The 17,346-nt window shown below is 35.6% G+C and overlaps 1 protein-coding gene across 8 annotated transcripts in view; it reads right to left on the bottom strand.

Annotated features, from left to right (window-relative positions):
* Positions 1–17,346, bottom strand: part of LOC6031064 — a 64,144-nt gene that overhangs the window by 41,880 nt on the left and 4,918 nt on the right. For 5 of the 8 annotated variants that reach the window (XR_005278598.1, XM_038263875.1, XM_038263876.1 and 2 more), the window contains one exon: positions 15,378–15,660. The exons of the other annotated variants lie outside the window; for them this stretch is intronic. The gene's annotated coding sequence lies outside the window, so the exon portion shown is untranslated. The remainder of the gene's footprint in view (positions 1–15,377; positions 15,661–17,346) is intronic. 8 annotated transcript variants of the gene reach the window in all.

Below are 17,346 nucleotides of genomic sequence, written 5' to 3'. Positions count from 1 at the left end.
ACCATCCGTTCACTGTTTAACCCCTGAAGACCCCGACTTTATTAGTCAATACCGGCGCCCTCCCAAGAAGCCTGCAGTTCAACAAAAGGGAGGAATGTTACTCCGATAGTTGAAGTTGCAGACTCATCAAATACATAGTTTTTCGCTATAGAGCAGTTCTCTAGGATTTCGGTCATTCGATTTTTTTTGTATTTTTTAATCCGACTGAAACTTTTTTGGTGCCTTCGGTATGCCCAAAGAAGCCATTTTGCATCATTAGTTTGTCCATAAAATTTTCCATACAAATTTGGCAGCTGTCCATACAAAAATGATGTGTGAAAATTCAAAAATCTGTATCTTTTGAAGGAATCTTTTGATCGATTTGGTGTCTTCGGCAAAGTTGTAGGTATGGATACAGACTACACTGAAAAAAAAATGATACACTGTAAAAAAAATTGGTGATTTTTTTATTTAACTTTTTATCACTAAAACTTGATTTGCAAAAAACACTATTTTTATTTTTTTTTATTGTTTGATATGTTTTAGAGGACATAAAATGCCAACTTTTCAGAAATTTCCAGGTTGTGCAAAAAATCTTTGACCGAGTTATGAATTTTTTAATCAATACTAATTTTTTCAAAAAATCGAAAAATTGGTCGCAAAAAACTTTGGACTTCATTTTTCAATGTAAAATCAAATTTGCAATCAAAAAGTACTTTAGTAAAATTTTGATAAAGTGCACCGTTTTCAAGTTATAGCCATTTTTAGGTAACTTTTTTGAAAATAATCGCAGTTTTTCATTTTTTTAAATAAGTGCACATGTTTGCACACTTTTGGAAAAAATATTTTTGAAAAGCTGAGAAAATTCTCTATATTTTGCTTCTTGGGACTTTGTTGATACGACCTTTAGTTGCTGAGATATTGCAATGCAAAGGTTTAAAAACAGGAAAATTGATGTTTTCCAAGTCTCACCCAAACAACCCTCCATTTTTTATCATCGATATCTCAGGAAGTAATGGTCCGATTTTCAATGTTAATATATGAAACATTTGTGAAATTTTCCGATCTTTTCGAAAATAATATTTTCAAAATTTTTAAACCAAGACTAACATTTGTAAAGGGCGTAATATTGAATGTTTGGCCCTTTTGAAATGTTAGTCTTGATTTGAAAATTTTGAAAATATTGTTTTCGAAAAGATCGGAAAATTTCACAAATGTTTCATATTTCAACATTGAAAATCGGACCATTACTTGCTGAGATATCGACATTGAAAAATGGTGGGTTGTTAGGGTGAGACTTAGAAAACATCAATTTTCCTGTTTTTAAACCTTTGCATTGCAATATCTCAGCAACTAAAGGTCGTATCAACAAAGTCCCAAGAAGCAAAATATAGAGAATTTTCTCAGTTTTTCAAAAATATTTTTTTCAAAAGTGTGCAAACATGTGCACTAATTTTAAAAAATTAAAAACTGCGATTATTTTCAAAAAAGTTACCCTAAAATGGCTATAACTTGAAAACGGTGCACTTTATCAAAATTTTACTAAAGTACTTTTTGATTGCAAATTTGATTTTACATCGAAAAATAAAGTTCAAAATTTTTGCGACCAATTTTTCGATTTTTGAAAAATCAGTATTGATTAAAAATTCATAACTCGGTCAAAGATTTTGCACAACCTGAAATTTCTGAAAATTGGCATTTTATGTCCTCTAAAACATATCAAAAATAAAAAAATTAAAAATAGTGTTTTTTGCAAATCAAGTTTTAGTGATAAAGTTAAATAAAAAATCACCAAATTTTTTACAGTGTATCATTTTTTTTCAGTGTAGTCCGTATCCATACCTACAACTTTGCCGAAGACACCAAATCGATCAAAAAATTCCTTCAAAAGATACAGATTTTTGAATTTTCATACATTATTTTTGTATGGACAGCTGCCAAATTTGTATGGAAAATTTTATGGACAAACTAATGATGCAAAATGGCTTCTTTGGGCATACCGAAGGCACCAAAAAAGTTTCAGTCGGATTAAAAAATACATAAATTAAAATTGAAGAAAAAAGACCGATTTCGTAGAGAATTGCTCTATATACTTGTTGATACCGCTTGAGACCGTTGAATCCACAGCATCTCCTTCAAGCATCACGTGATTTTTTTTTTTGGGTTAGTAGGATAAGGTATTGGCTTTTCGATGCCTCCCGAGCTACGATGCTATGGGGAGGACTTTCATCACAAACCCGTCGGCGAGCCTTCCGAGCAACGATGCTATGGGAAGGTCTTTCTAATTAGCACACCAAAACACTCGCGCACAGGTATTTAAACACTGAATAAATGTAATTTTTCATCACGATTACCCAGACGACATTGATGATATAGGAAGGTCTTTTTTACAGTCATTTACAGTAATACTTAAACTTATTTTAATGCAACAATTCACACGACGTCGTGCCTCCCGATCAACGATGATGTAGGAAGGACTTGAGCAAGCCAACCAGGATGAAACACGAAATAAAATTCTTTTCTTTTCACACACAATGCCACACAATTGACCGCGCGTCACCACCCAACAAATTGAACTGATTTTTTCTGCTTGTGGGCAAGCCAACCAGGATGAAACACGAAATAAAATTCTTTTCTTTTCACACACAATGCCACATAATTGACCGCGCGTCACCACCCAACAAATTGAACTCATTTTAACAAAAGTCCGGAAGATTGTAAAAAGGGTGGTTCTTGTAGGAAACCCCGTCATGTTATACATTATTAAAAAGGTATTCGAAAGACCTTTCCAACGAGTTCAACAGATTGCAGATCTGACAACCCTATCAAAAGTTATAGGCACTTAAGTGTTATTTATGACCTTTTGAGAGGCTGGATCTTAGATAATTTGATGAAAACGTTGTCCGGATCTATAATGCGACTTGTCGTTGGATAGGTAGTTAAAAGACCTTTCCAACGAGTTCAACAGATTGCAGACCTGACAACCCTATCAAAAGTTATAAGCACTTAAATGTTATTTATGAACTTTTCAGAAGCCGGATCTTAGATAATTTGATGAAAACGTTGTCCGGATCTATCATGCGATCTATCGTTGGAGAGGTAATCAAAAGACCTTTCCAACGAGCTCAAAAGATTGAAGATCTGACCACCCTATCAAAAGTTATAAGCACTTAAGAGCCCTGAATTATGACTAACTACTGAATTTGATGGTATAAATAATAAATCAAGTTGATAGAACTCTGAAAGGTTCGCCCTTTGTATCTACTTTGGATAGTTTTACCCTTTAAATGTGAGGAAGGCAACAACCACCTAAGAGTGGATTAAGTAACGTTTTTCAATAAAAGTCACCTAAAACTGGCTATAACTTGAAAACGGTGTACTTTAAACATTTTTGAAAGTACTTTTTGATTGAAAAGGCGATTTTACATCGAAAAATGAAGTTGAAAAATTTGTGCGACCAATATTTCGCTTTTTTATAAAAATCAGTATTGATTAAAAAAAATCATAACTCGGTCAATGATTTTTTGCATAACCAGCAAATTTCTGAAAAGTTGGCATTTGATGTCCTCTAAAACATATCAAAAAATGAAAAAATAGTGTTTTTTTGCAAATCAGGTTTTAGTGACAAAAAGTTAAATAAAAAATCACCAATTTTTTTACCTTGTATCATTTTTTCCAGTGTAGTCCATATCCATACCTACAACTTTGCCGAAAACACCAAATCGATCAAAAAATTCTTTCAAAAGAAACAGATTTTTGAATTTATACATATCATTTTTGTATGGACAGCTGCCAAATTTGTATGGAAAATTAAATGGACAAACTAATGATGCAAAATGGCTTCTTTGGGCAAACCGAAGGCACCAAAAATGTTTCAGTCGGATTAAAAAATACAAAAATTAAAATTCTAAAAAAAAAACGATTTCGTAGAGATTTGCTCAAATGTAAACGTGTCTTGATAGATATCGATATGATAGATATAGATGGTACCGCCCTTCTGTCACGAGATATCGAAAAATGGACCTATTTTATTTAACCTAGTTTAAATTTAATGTTTCAAACTTTTAATTTCAAATCATTAAAATGAGAAAACCAATTTCCCAGAGATTTACTTAACCAGAAGCCTGCAAAGACCCTAGTCGTGAACACCGTCCATCATTCAGAACCAGCCGACCATCCGTGCACTGCTGCCTGGTTGGCAAAACTCTCTGATCTTCCGCCGGCGGTGGAATATAAAATGAGGGTGGAACAATCAGCGCAGCGTTTGCGACTGGGACGACCCCGGGGGATGGCCTTGCGAATGGCTTTGATTTGATAAAAGGAAGATTATTGGAGCAAATATTTGAGCATGAACCCCGGGCGTGGAAAATCATGAATTATGGCGATTGTTCTTCGTTTAAACATTGATGGGTATTTTTAGAAATATAAGTTGTATTGTTTGTTTTTATTTTGCTTGAAATAACTTTAATGTGATATTCAAATTCCTAGAAGAAGGTAGCAATAGGCTAGTATATTTATTTTTATTTTAAATTAATTCAAGTTCTTTCACTATAAAACCTTCCAGCTATTCTCCAAGTTCAACTGTTGACAATAATTAGGAGCAAAGCAAACAGAGCCCAAACTTTTCAAATTACTTTCTCACCATAGAAAAGTCCCAGCCCGATGTTTGCGGCAACTTTTTCGCCGAAGGACGCGACATCCGGTTCACCAGAAACAACTGAACTTGAACTTTAACCGAAAACAAAATGATTCGCCTCCCCTGCAAACCACCTGTTGGACCGGCCAGGCCTGAAAGTCCGATTTCTGGAAAAGCAAACAAATCTCCGGCGGATTTGCCACCACGATGACTTTGGACTTTTCGTGTGAACACACCCCAGAGGACATCAAAACAGTTTGCCGGAAATTGGATGGAACGATCGAAGTTTGTGATAAAACTTTTTTATGTCGGCAATAATGTTGTGATAATTTGTGGCAAACGCAATTAAATTTTTATTTTGACCTTTTAACATTTTTTTTTTAGTATAGTGTGCATATTTGGCGCAAAAGTAATCAAAGTTTTATTCCCATTTTTTTTTTTGAGGTCAGCCTGACCAAACCTAGTGATTATACTTATCACGGCTCATTTTCTCACTAAACTGGCAGAAAATGGGAAAACAATGTCCGTCCCGAGGGGAGGAAACGTGTCTTCCCCCTCAACCAGATGGATTTCCACTTCCACCTGGCTTAACGAACACAATTAATTATCCCACGGCTGAGTTGTTGCTGCTGAGCTGATTCTGATGTAAATGTGTGAGTGTGTAAAAATGACATGCACAAATACAACCACACCTCGATTTCCCTCCCCCCCCCCCAGTTGATAGGTTGCAGGATGTTTTTGTGCCGTTTTGCTTCGGTTTGGTGTGGAACTAGCTTTTTTTCTTACCCTTCCTAGTCCTTCCGGTCAGTGGATTCCGGATCCAATTACAACCCAGTGCCGCCAAGGTAATTGATTGTCGGTTTGAGCTGGCAAGACAAGCTCCAAGTGCTGCAGTGGCTTATGGCACGTTGGAGTAAGGTGCGACAAGGGTGGTGCAGAAAATCATTTGAATTTAGATTTTGTTACGTTTTTTTTAAATTAATATAAACTATAGGGAAACTTGAAATTTATCGAAACAAAATTGTTCAAACTAGCAACTTAAATGATCAAAATTAGTATGGAGGTCAATTGATAACTTAACCGCTTGTAAAAAAAAACGTTACTTAATCCTCCGTAGGATGGTTGATGCCTTCCTCACAATAACATACTTTTGTCTTTGGTAAAATAAAAATAGCTTTTATCGAAATATCTGTGATCCGATCCCCGGAAAGTGTATAAATAACACTGTGCTCATAACTTTTGGTAGTTTTTTTTATGTTGTGGGCTCGTTGGAAAGGACTTTTTTCTAAAAATGTATAACATGACTTTATTGCAAATACCACCCTCTTTACGATCTTCCGAACTTTCCTCAAAGTGTTTTTTTTTTCACTTTACTAAACTTCTTCATTTTCAATATGGACTTAGGGAAGGATCGAATTAGACCAAAACGATTAAAATCGGTTCAGCCAGAGCTGACATAATTGAGTAAGAATTTTTCAGTGCACACATCCACATCCAAACACACACACAGGCGTTTGTTCAGTTGTTGATTCTGAGTCGATATGTATACGTGAAGATGGGTCGAAGAGCTCGTATTAAAATGTTTATTTTTTGAGTGATTTTATGACTGGCTTTCAATTCGTTCAAAACATAAATAAATCATTAGAGCAACTCTCTACGAAATTGGCCAATTTCGACCATTTTTATATTTTGTATTTTTTTATTTGGCTTTGTGGGGGCCTTCCCTATGACCAAATAAGCTATTTTGTGTCATTGGTTCACCCATACAAGTCTCCATACAATTTTGACTGCTGTCCATACAAAAATGGTACGTGAATATTCAAACAGCTGTAACTTTTGCATGATTTTTCAGACCAATTTGGTGTCTTTGGCAAAGTTGTAGATATTGTTGACGCCTTTTGAGAAAAAATAGGTACACGGAAAAAACATTGCAGATTTTTTTATCATTTTTTTTTCACAAAAAAACAATTTCCCAAAATTTATTTTTGATTTTCGAGATTTTTTGATATGTTTTAGGAGACAAAAACCCGCAACTTTTGAGCCATAGAGAAACATGGTCAAAAAATCTGCCGCCGAGTTATGATTTTTTGAAAAAATAGTGATTTTTGGAAAAATCGGAATTGCATGGAAAAACTTATTTGACGTAAATTTTTAATGTAAAATTGAATTTACAATCGAAAAGTACTTTACAGATTTTTTGATAAATGGCTCTGTTTTCAAAAAATAGCCACCGAAAGTTGGATTTTAGTGAAATATTTGCAGTTTGTCGATTTTTAAAAATAGTGACCATGAGTGACCATTTCTAAAAATATTTTTTTTGAAAAGTTCAGAAAATTTGCTATAAATTGTCCAAGAGACATTAGAGATTGGACCTCGGGTTGCTGAGATACAGTCGCATTAAGAAAAAGAAACACAAAAATTGAAGTTTTCTTAGTCAAAACAACCCACCATTTTCTATTGTCGATATCTCTGCAACTAATGGTTAGATTTTCAATGTTAAAACATGAAACATTCGTAAAATTTTCCGATGTTTCCGAAAAATTTTTTTTTCCAAAATTTAAAATCAAGACTAACATTTCAAACGGGCCAAACATTCAATATTACGACCTTTTGGAATGTTAGTCTTGATTTAAATATTTTGAAAATATTGTTTTTGAAAAGATCGGAAAATTTCACGAATGTTTCATACTTCAATATTAGGGTGCCCAGAAAAAATGACCCCCTGCTCCACAAGCGGAAAACGGTTTATTGGGTTATTTTAAGCATCTGTGCAAATTTTGAGCGAAATTGGTTGGTTACTTTTTGCGTTTCTCTTTGTTTCGTCGTCCGTGTCTGTCGCGGGTGACCATGAACGGCCATGATCGATGACGACCAACTTTTTCAAAACTTTGTTTCGTAAAATCGCGATAACTCGTGATGTTTATAAGTAAACCCCTTATGTCTATATATCAAAATTTTTGTAATTGTCTGCTCTACAACTTTGTAGAACATTGTTACACTCTAAAAAATAACCCTGCAAAGTTAGAAAAAACACGAAATTTTAAAATGAAAAATTTTGTTCAAAATGAAAAAATGACCCTTCTGGGACAATGTAGATTCAAAAAGTACATTAAATTTCCCATAAAATGACATGTTCCAAAATTTTTTACAGTCGAGTAACGGAAAATGGGAGAATTTTTAAAACTTTTTAGTGTTTTTTCGATGAAAATACGTTTATTCGGAATTCTGAGTACGCCATCAAATCGGGCGTCTAATTTTACACAAAAGTCCCTTTGACACCAAATTTCTATCTCATCACCGTTTCAGGCTGCAAATTATTGAAAAACACCTCTTTTTTCACATGTTCAAAAATGGAAGGGGTCGTACCGCCCCTCCGTCACGAGATATCAAAAAACGGACCTCGGATTCGTGATCAGGGACAAAAGCTACCCCTTAGGACAAAGTTTCACGCAAATCGAAGAGGGGTCGGGACAACTGCTGTGTGAGTTGGCGGAGAATTACCCAAATAGTGGGTTGTTTGGGTGAGACTTGGAAAACATCAATTTTACTGTTTTTAAACCTTTGCATGGCAATATCTCAGCAACTAAGGGTCGTATCAACAAAGTTCAACAAAGCAAAATATAGAAAATTTTCTCAGCTTTTCAAAAATATTTTTTTCAAAGGTGGGCAAACATGGGCACTAATTTAAAAAAATGAAAAACTGCAACTATTTTCAAAAAAGTTACATAAAAATGGTTATATCTTGAAAACGATGAACTTTATCAAAATTTCAATAAAGTACATTTTGATTGCAAATTCAAATATACATCGAAAAATAAAGTTGAAAAATTTTTGCGACCTATATTTAGAATTAAAAAAAAATCTGTATTGATTCAAAAAATCATCACTCGCTCAAAGATTTTTTGCCCATCCTGGAAATTTCTGAAAAGTTGTCATTTGATGTCCTCTAAAACATATCAAAGAATTAAAAAAAAAATAGTGTTTTTTTGCAAATCAAGTTTTAGTGTCAAAAAATGAAATTAAAAATCAGCAATTTTTTTACCGAGTATAATTTTTTTTTAGTGTAGTTTATATCCATACCTAAAAAATCCTTCAAAAGATACCGATTTTTGAATTTTTACATATCATTTTTGTATGGACAGCTGCCAAATTTGTATGGAAAATTATATGAACGAACTAATGATGCAAATTGGCTTCTTTGGGCATACCAAAGGCACCAAAAAAGTTTCAGTCGGATTAAAAAAATACAAAAAAAATCGAATGACCGAAATCTCAGAGAATTGCTCATAAGTATTGAATCTACCAAACGAAACGACCCTTTCACAAATTTCCAGGGAAACGGGAAATATTTTTTTCCGGGAAATCTTGGATAGCCTCAGGGAGGTTCTAGGACTATTAGAGTTTTCCATGAAATCAAAATCGAGAAAATGACGTTTGTATATAGCGCATTCCGCCATAATATGGCATTATAGTAAGACGAATGTTTTCTAAATTTGAAGTTTTATTTTTAAATACTGCATAAATGTCTTCGATGATTATAACACGAAGACATAAAATATCGACAAATTTGTTATTTAAGGATATAATATTTGGTTGAAAGACGTGTGGCAAGCAAGAGATTGACTTTAAAGCATTGACTGAAGATACTTTAAAATTCCTCACTTTCCGAAATTGAACCATCTACCGTCAAATCCCTTTCACTCCAATTCAAATCGTTCTTCCACAAGTCAATTAAACCCCTCAGATTTCAAAAAAGCCAACCCATTGAAAGGTAGACCCTTTTTTCGGTCCTCCTTTTTCACCATGTACCCAAATTACGGCAGACCCAACCGTGCTCGTTGGGTAGCTTTTCCCCCAAGCCTTGGGCTAATTATTTTCGGCGCCTTCCGTGCTTGCCGGCCTTCCCTCCCCCGAAGCCATCTGGCTGGAAAATTCTAAACAAATTCAAACCCCCTTCCTCAACAATGGCACACGTCAGTCAGAAGAGCGCGGATTTGTGGAACCAAAATCCCAACTCAAAAAGTGGTCGACCTTTCATTCCGATTGGTAGGAATGGTAGGAAAGCAGGATTTTGCTTGTAAAAATAACCCATGGCAATTTTGATAATCTCTCATCGCAATAAATGTTAAATCTGAGCGTCTGATTTTCGGTGCTTTTAGCTTTGTGATTTTTTAGATGTTTTCCTAGAGCTTGTTGAACTTTTCTTTCAGGGAAATTGGTCATGTATTCATGTTTCTCAACATTGACCATTTTTATTTAACGATTGATTAATTTGGTTTAATTTCCGGCTGTGGATAATTAGTTTTATTTCCAAAAAAAAAAAAATAAAGCAAAAAGCACCCACTTCTTTTAGGAGAATCACTCCCAGCTTTCCCCCGAAAGTAGCAAAACATTTCGGAGATGAAAAGCCGCAGCCTCCAGCAGCAGCAGCAGCATCGACGTCATCACCATGGCCACCAGCCAGTCAGCAGTGATGGTGGTGGCACGGAACATTTATCTCTCGGTCAGCTTTTTATTGTCTTGTTCTGGCCAAAAGGTCGTGTCCTCTGCTCTCAGAAGTCGTTGCGATCTTCATTACGGCGAGGGCTTTAGTCCGGCGGCGTGATTTGATTGATAACGTTATCTTTTATTTTCCCCAGGTCACTTTTCATCATCATCATCTCGCAGCTGGTTGACGCGTGGTGGATTTTCCCCGGTGTTCTAATTTTGATTTTCCGGCATCGGAAGCTGGGCCACACAAAAAAGAGGAACCTTCCTTTTTGGGCCCTGGTTTGACACGTTGGATGGATTTACAATTTATTGACAGCACGTTTTTTGGTGGGCCGAGGGATTTATTGGGGGAAAATTTTGGCGGGATTGGGGGAGCACAAGCGGAGGAGGAAGTAATATAATACATTTTTGTTGGAGGGGGGGATGTCCCAGGGAATGAGGAGGACCTTGAAATGGATACAATCCACCGTAGCCACAACAGCAACGTGACGTGATGCTGGGCTTTTCTATTCAGAGAATATTAAATTTCCATTGAAAGTGAGGTAATCGATGGGAAAAGGCAATGAAACCGTGATTGAAATATTTTCATAAGAAATTCTACTGCCAGATCATGTTGCAAAATTATATTCAGGGATAGCATTGTATCGAATAGTGTTATGCATGAAAATACTTGAGGATTTGTAAATCCAATGATCAATTTTGCCAAAAATAAAAAAAAGAATAAAAATTTAAATAATGAGCTATGTTTTTAACATTTTTATGCAAAAAGTGTTTAAAAATGCATTATACACCTGTCCATTTGTTTTGCCATCATTAGTTTTCAAAATATCCAAATTTGACGAAATTTTTATTTTTTGCCAAAAATTAAATTTTTGCCGTGCTGTACATTGGAATTTCATAAAAATTCAAAACATTTTTAAACAACCCCAAAAATGCTAAATGTTAGTATGAATGCAGAAAAATACATTTTAAATTGTTTTTAGTTGATTAGTCTTCATTTTTCATGAAAATTTTGATGTTTTTTGGAAAAATATTTTGTTGTCCCCTTATTTTTCAGGAGGGGGGGGGGGGGGGATAAGTCTTTCAAAATATTTGCAACGGCCTTATTTGAATAAAAATACAAAAAATAACTCTTCACTTCAAAAAAGATAACCAACCGCCGCCTGAAAAACCTCTCATTAATAATTTAATAAATTAATTGACTGTATGTTTAATTAAATCAATTAATCAAGTTATTGACTGAAATTTGCTCAGTTTGCAGCCTTTTTCACCCTGATTTTGTAGAAAATTGATAAATGGGGAAATTGAAGCGTTAAATAAAATTTGGAATGGCCCAAATAAATGTCCTCAGATTTTTTTAAGTCTTTAGGTCAAACAAATTCCGTCAATAAAAAAAACGAAAATGAACCCCTCCCCTCCCATTTTGCTTAAACACAACTAAAGAACTGCTTTTACTTGTTTTTAAAAATGGGATCAAAATTTATAAATCATGCAGTAGTATTTTTAGCTAGAAGTGAGAACTTTTCTACCTTAACTCAAAAGAAGAAAAAACTCTGAGCGGAAAAAACTTATTTTAAGAATTCTTGAAAAAATGTTTGATAAAATTAGATTCATTTATACACAGAAAAAAAATCATGGTAATATTACATCTGGGAAGGGGTACTTCTTTTATGTCAGAAAAAAGGTGTAATGCTACCTCTGATAATGTATAATTTTACCTCTTAAAATGTGTAATTTTACCTCTTTTCTGGTGTAATGTCATTTTTTCAGTCTCAATCAGTGTTTCTCAACCTTTATCGATCCATCCCCCCCTTGACTGAATTTTAGAACTTCATTCCCCCCTTTAATATTCAACTTTTTTATATCATTGCACAAATGTCATAATTTTGGCATTAATGTTTGCAGAAAGATTTATTTGTTTCACAAGATAACATTTTTTCTCCACTCGCAACAATTTAAAAATTTAAGCATTTGGCATACGATTTTTCATTAACATTTTTAATGGAATGCAAAACCTCACGAAAAATATTTATGTAGCAAACGTAAACTCTTGATGTTTTATTTTTTATCAATCATAAAAAGTAATCTTGACTAATTTTTTTTTGAAGGAAAAAAGAGGTGGCAATTCACTTTTACAAAAAAATATTATTTGAAACTCGATAATACATTAAAGTAATAGAACTTTGCTCAAATGTTGCAAAAACTCCCGGAAATGAATGTAAATAATATTCTGACTAAATTCGAATCAACGCAAAACCTCTCCCTGAATTTAGTTTGCATAAAATTACTTAAAACACACAAAAAATATTATTGTTTTAATTTTTAAAAACTGCTTCATTTTAAAAGAATATGAAAACTAGCTTGAATTTAATAAAAATAAAAATTAAAAATTAATATTTACAACTTATTTTTGAAAACTACATCAAAATATTGAACTTCAGCTCAAGTTTCAAATAATGTGAAAATTCACAGAAATTGATTGAGGAAACCCACTATTCAAAAACTGCTCATGCTTAAAAGAACACTCAAAACTGGGCAGCGCTAGTCCGGGAGAATAATTGCCTCGAGACGAGAGAATAGTGGTACCATTTACGGACACAGAGAACACAGCTCGGGGTTCATTTGCAAAAAAAGTTCATCCGTCGAAACAAAAAAACCAAAAGTGTCGACAACGGGAACCGAACCAGAGACCTTTGACATACTAACGCAATGACTTAACTGCCTCGGCCACCACATCTTGGTGCCCAGATGTCGATGTATGACACTTGTTGGAGATTTTTGTATCAATAAACGAATGAACTCATTATTCATGGTGGTGTTAGTTGGTAGCATTAATCTCTCGATTTCGGCGCTGAGCTCTCAATAAATTTTGAGGCAACGTTTCTCTCGACTCAGAGTTTTGGGTGAATGTAAAAACTAACAAAAATAATAAAATATTATCATAAATTTATTTTTTTATTTTAAGGATTGATTCAGCTCACTTTCAGGGAATTTTCATTTTTTTCGACAAACATTTTTGAATTTTAGCTTTTGTTAAACACCAACAAAGATGAAATCTAAGAAAATAAAACTTGCTGGCTGGTGTATCTAATGAAAGAAATTACATAACTATATTCAAATAAATTGTGAGCTTTAAAGATTCAAAAAAGTACAGATAAAGATTTTTTTTTATAAAAACGCAATAATTTTTATTGCATCGTCATTCCTCCCCAAGAATGGCCAAATTCTTCCTCAGGAAATTCCTTACCGGTTGAGAAACACTGGCCTAAATTAAGGTAAAATTACATCATAAAAGAGGTAATATTCAACCTTCCAAAATTAGAGGGTTTTGACAAAATATTTTCAGCGAATCAAATTTTATGGCTTTTATTTATGGAATAGATGAAAGTCGTCACCTTAACAGCAGTTATGTATTTAAAACATTATGAGAAAATCATTCTCAGCCTAAGTTAAAGTACACAGTATAAAAATGAATAATATTAAAGTAATATTACAACTGGAAATAGTGACATATCTTATGTCATAAAATTTCACCATTTTACACATTATATTGTTAAATTGCTCAAAACACAGGTCAGTCATCCCACATATCCGGAACACCCACAAATTCGGAACACTTTTGTGGTAACTTGTCAATAGGATGCCATATGCCACTTTTCTGTCGACCCTTCAATTTTTAGGACCTTTATTTGGACATTCTCTTGTTATTTTACTAGTAAAAGTAGTACTCTTTAAACAAAAACCTGCCTTTCAAGACTATTTTCCATGATTTGTTGAACATTGGCCGATCTGTAAAGTGTTCCGAATATGAGGGGTGACTGTACTATTCAACCAACCAAATCTTCAACATGCCAAAATTCACCTGTCCTTTGACATTTTATCGATTTAAAAAAAAACCCTAGTCGAACTTTTTCGAAAAAAAAGATTGGAATCATGCCTGAAAAATTTCGGAATTTTTGTAGAAAAGTTTTCGTTTCTCAGGTATAAGGAGCGGCCGTGGCTGACTGGTTACGGTGTTCGCTTTGTAAGCGAATGGTTCTGGGTTCGATGCCCATCTGCTCCCAACGAGAAAGTTAAGAACACATAAAATTGAAATGATGAATATGAACGAAAAATCAAAGTCACTCGAGGCGGGGTTCGATCCCTCGTCCTTTGGATTGGTAAGCAAAAATGCTAACCACTAGGCCATGACGACTTGGTGAGCTAAGACTGGAATTAGGAATACTGTTACAGAGAGCGAGTTGTGGCGCTATAACCACGGCAAATAGTGTCCAGGGCATTCGTGGAAATACAATGTCCCATCCCAGAGGGTCCCGGAGTACCAAAACCTTCTTAGCATGGTGCTCCCAACGAATACAACCAAATCTCGGAGCGTATGGTGGTGTGTCCCCACGCTTCTTCCTCCCCTGTCGATTCAGAATTGTGTTGTTGTTCGAACACTCAGTGCTCAAACTCAACCCAATTACGAATCATCTCTGCGATACGGCTTTACGCAGTAGGCCTGGCCGCTTTAACACTTGTGATGTTTCAATGCATTCCGATGCAATGGCGCACTGCAAATGTTAATAAATGACAAGAAGAGTGATAGGCGTCATCTAACCTAAGGCACTCTCCAGGATCCCTTCGAAAGATTGGCTGCGCTAGGGTCTGTTTAGTTTAGATTAGATTAGAAAAGTTTTCGTTTCCCAGGAGCTTTGGAAATCCGGGAAATTGATCCCTATATTTTAAAGGTGTTGTCAGTTGCTGTCAAAATTTACATTTTCGTCATTTCTATTTTTAGTTGTACTTTGATTAAGGCATCATTTTTCCATGTTATTATGATGTACTTATGAAATTATAAGTATAGTTGTGATCAGTATTCAATTTATTAAATTATCACTAAAAATTGGTAATGGCCTCTCAAATATCAAGAACGCAGCTCAACATCCATAACCGTTGACCTTGTCCAAAAACTAATCTAACTTTCTGCGTAGACACGTCGTCCGGAATCGCACCTCCCAGTTCACCCCACGAAAACAGCAAAATCGCATCACCGAGCAAAAACCTGCCAAATCCTTTAATTTCCTCCAGGCCATTTTGTTGATTTAAATATATGTGCGTGACGACGACCCCCGAAAATCTCCGAAATCCCCAAAATCCACCACCACCGGCCAGCAGAAGGCATCACAAGCAGCACCGGCACCGTCCCCTTAAGCCTTCATTCAACTATCAGATCACGATTGCGTGCGTGCGTGCGTGCGTGCAAACCACATGTGTGTCACAAACTCCTCACCTGTTTCTGGATGTTGCTTGCTCGGTGACAAAGTCGACTGCCACTGTCTCTGTCTCTGTCTGGTCCGGGAAAGTTTGCTCGCTGGCCCCTGGGGAGGACCAAAGACGTGGAAGTGGCGAGGTGTTTAATCTCCTTTTCGGATTCTATCAATTTTTATCTGGGGATTTTCTTTTCATGACGAAAATGCGATAGCCCTTGCTCCTCCTCTCGAACTCCTCAGCGGTTCTTCACGGGCTGATTCCGTTTTTTTTTTGTTAGGGTGATTCCAGGGAAAATTGCAAAGCTTGCAAAGAGTTGTTAAAAATACAATCAACTCAACTTGGGCAAAGAAATTTTCTAACTGTTAAAAATTCAAAAATGTTTATTTTGCAAAATGGCATGGAAAGCTGCCCTCCAAGTGGAACCACCAAAACAAGGACTTCAACGAGGCGGTTAGAAACCGAGAGAGGTCGTCGTGATTTCACAAAGAACATTATGTTTTCTTTATGTGAGTGTGCATGGCAGAACCGTTTTCGTGAACGTTCGACGTCTTCCGTCAGCGCTCTGCCGTGTGCTCGTAGCCGGGATTTGTGCTATTGTTCACTATTCACTCACTTTCAGGGTAAGTCTACGTATGTGTGTTTGTTCGTTTGTGTGCTAGCCTGTTACCGTTGGCTTTGATTTTCCGTATCCTTTGACAACACAACAAAAGTCCCCCCTCCCACCCCAATTTTCCCTCCATTCCCTGGTTTTCATAAAAAAAACTCCCCCACGCAATGGAGCTTGGCTCGCACAGGTAATCTAATTGTCGACCAAAAAAAGGTGAACGATGAAAAAGCAAACGAGGAAAAGTTGGGAAAGAATGTGCGATATTCGGGTGCTTTAGAGGGCTACGAGAGCAATTGAAGTTGAGAGAGGCCGAGTGAGAGAGCGAGTAACGAACCGAACCGCGAGGACGACGACGAGGAGCTATTTTTGCACTTTTTGTGCTCGTGAAACGCGTTGTGGCTGGATAAAGGATCATGATGACTTTTTTTTCGGGGGAACTGCGACTAATGTTGCTAGGGTGATAGTTTTGAGAATGTCATAAAAATAGCGAATTTGTTATCCATAAAAGAAGGAATCTGCTTGAAATATGAATTAGGGGAAATATACCCTTTCTAATCAAACACCTATCTTCGTCATATGGAGAGTTTGATGCTCGATTAAAGCTCCAAAAATACTATTTAGGATATAAACTTACCAGCAACGGCACCGCCTCTAGTAAGCCCGCAAATTCATGCCATTTACTGGCCAAAAGGATCAAATTTAATGCACTTTTGATCATAATTTCTATTTTGCGAGACCATTTCTCATCATTTTGGTGGCACACACATTCACACGCAAGATGAAAGGTTAACTGCTTAACGAAAGTCGCCATCAATATCTTTTCACTTGCGCTAACAATTTCAATGCGCTTAAGATATAAAATTGCTTCCAACTACCGGCAACATGTTCTTTTGCACATTAGTTAGTTACTCACTTGAAAAATAATCCCGAAAAATGTAAATAATTAGCAAGCACCATCAAAAAAACAAACGCGCCAAGTCTTTTGACGCTTGACTTTTGCCGACCCATTCCAATCGATGGCTGAAGAAAACCGAGCGAGAAGCGAAGGCAAATAAAGAACAAAGGTTGGCCACCAACACCACCAACATGCTGGTGCAGTGCCTGTTGGAGTGAGCCAGTGATGCCAGGAAATTTTCTTTATAAATGATACTTTTCGTGAGTGTTCGCTTAAAATTTCATCAATTTTGACAGCACTAAGCAGACCCAAAAGAGCGCTGGAAGAAAAAAAAAGAACTAAGCTGAAAATAGAAAAATGGGCGTTGCCCAATTTTTAAAATATTTTTTTTAAATGCTTGTAAAAGGAATAGCATAACTTTTAATAAAAGTGAAAATAAACAGAAATGTTCACAGAAAGTTGCTCTACTCGTCGGTGTACTTGGTT

This window comes from Culex quinquefasciatus, chromosome 3 (genome assembly GCF_015732765.1).
Source record: "Culex quinquefasciatus strain JHB chromosome 3, VPISU_Cqui_1.0_pri_paternal, whole genome shotgun sequence".
Taxonomy (NCBI): domain Eukaryota; kingdom Metazoa; phylum Arthropoda; class Insecta; order Diptera; family Culicidae; genus Culex; species Culex quinquefasciatus.
This window is presented reverse-complemented; position numbering and strand designations above follow the sequence as displayed.